Raw genomic sequence first — 4442 nt, 5'->3', positions numbered from 1 at the left:
GGTCGCAATGACACTAACTAGAGTCAAAATCGACACCGGACCAAAAACCGACTCAAAAATTCAAATCCCGACTCCAACAACGAGTCAAACCGAGTCAACCACCAAAAACAAAACATTTCAAACCTTCTACCTTAAGTTTTCCAAGATTTATGTTTGGTCAAGTACCAAACATATGACTACAAAACCTAGGATAGAACAAACCATGATTGCATTTGTTTGAAAGCGACAACTCACCTCGAAGACCCGCGACGTGGCTCGCGCCTCTTTGAGCCGCCCAGGTGGCCACGTTGCTCAAAACTCACACAACCACTCATTTCCCTATAAATACCCCTCAAATGCCCCCCCCCCCCCCATTTGAGACTTACGCGAGTGTCCGCCCCTCTTTTCTCCCTTAAAATTGTCGACTCGACTTCTTAAGTCACAATCCGACGCGTATTTACGGCCCACCGATCGTAAATACAAGCCTTACACATTTTTTGGTACCGTCATCGTGCATTAAATCACTTGACCGACCACTTCGACCACTACACCGTCACTAATCTTAAAACACTCTTTTTACTTACCAAAACGGTTTTAAACCGAGTTTTTTCCGACCAAACGAGTTGTTACACTTACGTCGGTCACTCGCCATAACCAAACATGTAAGTATAAGGGTGTAAAAATCATCCTTTTATCATGTTTTCATTTGTTTCATGACAATAACATGCTAAAACGTGCATAACATGAACCGAAACATGGGATAAACGAGCCAAAACTGATTTTTGGCCTGAGACAGAAGCCCCTTAGGTTGCAGGCTTACCCGCGCCTAAATGGGGTGTTCAGGTCAGAGATCAACCGTGTTTGTTCTCGTCTTTCCCCTTTAATTCGTTTTCATATTTGTAATCGGTTTTTTACCATTTCAAATATTTTCAAACCCTTTTTATTTTATTTCATTTGTTTTAACCATAAAACATTTTTCACCCTTGGTTCCTCATACCATGACGGTTAAATCCGTGTTTCGGTGATAATATTTGGTTAATGACATTTAAAAGGCATTTAAAACCTTTTATTTCATTTCTTTACATTTTGGAAGGTATTTAAAAGCCTTTTATCATTTCTTTACATTTTTGAAACAAATATATTAGTCACCAACACAAAGTCATCCTTGGTTCTACATACCATGCCGGATTTTAACCCGGGTACGATGATGAGTATCGACTAATTATAGTCAAATGAACTTAAAACAATTAGTTCATAAACACTTTCAAAACTATTCATGTCAAGCTTGTCAAGTCGAACCCGACACCGAATATTATCAAAATAATGATTATTCGAGTCTAGTTCTTCAAATCAACAAATACGGTCTAAATGACCCTTTCAAACCAAATCGGGTTCAAATACCCATTTCTCAAACACGTTTTATAACGTTTTCTAAATGGTCAGAATACGGCATGTAACCGTAGGGTGACCCGCGCCTCAAACAGGCCCTTCAATTCTCATTTTCAAAACCAGGGGGAGGCCCCTTGTATCGCCGGCTGGCTCGCGCCTCATGTAGCCGTCTAGTACATGGCATGTTCCCTTTCCAGCATAAGTCTAGGACGATCCCGACTCCGGTTAGCCCGGATATAGGACGGATCAGAAGACTATTTGTTTATTCCGAAATCATATTTGCAAAATGCCTTACAAAGACAAATGGATCACGTTATGCACCCTAAACCTAATACGGTAAATGGATGTTTAATTTCCATCTTGCATTCAAATCAATCATTAATCCAAACCGTCATCTTATACTTGATACTTGGATTAAATCAACCGACGTAGAAAGCTCTCACATGTTAGGTTTAAATTATTGGATGCGCAGTCATGCATTTAAACCGTTTTATTAACTTTTGCATTCAACCAACCAAGATCGATCAGTAGAGGCCGCTACCGCGGGCGGGATTGGGTCTCTGATTAAAGGGCTTCCCAATACGTACCTTCACCTCTTACTCAGAAACTTTGGATAGTGGACGACCTTATCAAGGGCGTACGAGAGTCATTCTAGACATAGGATGCTAAAGAGGGACGATTTCCTTATCTTTAGTACCTATGTCAAACGCTGCTTTGTGCTTCGATTTGACCGAGGTATAAAGTGGATTTCGAACGGGTTCCAAGCATCCCACAAATGCTTGGTGGCGGCTCCGAACATCTCTAATCGTTTTGAGACCCTTACCGAGACGAAACCGACCGATCTAAAACGATCCGGTCGAAAGCATTTTTACGCCGCCGAGCGTGCCTTTCAAAAGACCGCTGCATGTCCACGGATCGAAGTGGGATCGCAGGTGGGCCATGTCCACAGATTGGCGACTCCGCTGGGGAAAACTAGGACACTTACGTCTTTGTGATACCTTGATGGTGAGAGTCGATTGAGGTCTTGGTTGGAATGCATTAATTGATATTACGCTCACGGTCGGGTTCCTTGTCCGGGCCCATAACCTATCCCTTTTCGACCAGTTGGCTCGTCTCATCGGCGTGAGTTTTCTCATCCCCGCGTTTTGAATCCCGATTGAGTCAAGCATGCCATTGACGTCACACATTTCTGTTTCGTCAAAGAGCTTTCATCACTTTCGAGCACGAGGCTAGGGCACCCTCCTTACACATTTTGTTTGGATTGGTATCACTCTCGCAAATCGGGGTTTGATCGCTTGGTGTGTAACCCACCCTTCTAAGCCAAAACCCGTGTCAGCATAATGCATAATATAATGAACTGTGAGTGCTTATGTGCGACTTGATCATAAGTCCTTCCGCGTCATTTTCAAACTTTCAAAAACACCCTTTTTGCGCCGTCATAATCGCCGTTTCAAACCTCGGTCTTTCGCCGACCGTTGCGCGCCTTTCTAGGCCGTCGTAATGAGGATTTTCAAACCCGGTTTTTATAACCATTTCAACACGCCTTTTTAGGACGTCGTAATGACGATTTTCAAACTCGGTTTTTATAACCATTTCAACACGCCTTTCTAGGCCGTCGTAATGACGATTTTCAAACCCGGTTTTTCACAACCATTTCAAATCACCTTTTTACGCCGTTATAATCGCCGCGTCTAGACACGGACTTTAACTCGTTTCGCGCCAACAATAGCTCTTTCAAAACCCGAGAAAAGCACGCCCCCCTTTTTCGAGACACTCTCGAGATCCCGAGGACCATGCACCGTCCCCGAGACCTCTTCAAACATTTCAAACTCGATTTTCAAAACATACAGTTTTGAATTTCAAAACCGTCTTGGGAAACAATACACTGTTTTCCGAGCCGACTCAAACTCAAACCGCCTTTTGCAAATAAACTTAAGACAACCCTTTCAACTGGTCGACTTGCGGAGATCTCTATCTTCGGAAGCCGTCCACAAAGTGACAAATGAATCTTTTTGAAAATTTCTATTTTCGAAAACTTCATTCCACCATTCCAATCCCGCCTCGTGTCTATCAAGTCGAAGCAAACGTACTTATGGGTCTTTACTTATGAGCTGTCTTATCACGAGACCCGTCCAATGGCGCCGCGCCGTTATGTTGGACTCGTGTCAAAAGTTCGGTCGACACCGTCACGTCACAGATCGAGTCAGCATCGAGGAACCATACACGGTCACCCTCGTATTGTTAAGTCTGATATTTGTCTCGTCCTTTGTGTTGTTTGCGTTCAGTCTTCGAGCCGTGTCGGATTGAGTTATAATGTGAGCCATTTTTCTGCCTCAGAGCCATGGCCCCGTCTTCAACTTCGTCTGTCAACAACAATGATAACAACAGAGATGTCACAACTAATCAGCTAGCCAGCCTGCTTACCGCTCTTAAGGTCACCCTGGATCGCGTCGAGACCCGTATCGATGCCCTATAAAACAAAGAAACTGGAGAACATAACGCTTCGCCTCTGACTGAAACTGCGAAGAGGCTAATGCTCTTGGAAGAATAGATCCTAGCCCGGGGTAACAATATCCATCTTGAGAAAAACTAAAGGTTCGAGCCTGTTGGGGATCAATTACCTGACAACTTTACCCTGACTGACGTACCTTAGTTCAAAGGAGTGGAGGACCCGCTCAATCATATCCGTGCCTTCAAAGACCACATGGCCGTTAAAGTGGTCAAACATGAACTTTTCACCCGGATCTTTCCATCCTCTTTGGAACCAATCCCTCGCAAGTGGTATTACTCCCTCGATCCGAAAAACCTTTCCACTTGGGATGAGGTCGCAGTCGAATTTGCTAAACAATATGCTGACAATGTTGAAATCCAAGCCAATACCCGTACTCTTGAGGTTCTAACCCAGAACGATAAGGAAGGGTTCACTGAGTTCTTAACCCGTTGGAGGAGGGTGAGTACTCAATTGGTCAGTAAACCGAGTGAATCAACTATGCTGGAAAAGTTCGTCAACAATCTCCGCCTAGTGTATGCCAACTTACTAAGGTATCAAAATATCAAGACCTTCCAGGATCTGC

This window comes from Silene latifolia, chromosome X, assembly GCF_048544455.1.
Source record: "Silene latifolia isolate original U9 population chromosome X, ASM4854445v1, whole genome shotgun sequence".
NCBI classification, from domain to species: Eukaryota; Viridiplantae; Streptophyta; class Magnoliopsida; order Caryophyllales; family Caryophyllaceae; genus Silene; species Silene latifolia.
Note: the sequence above shows the minus strand (reverse complement) of the source record.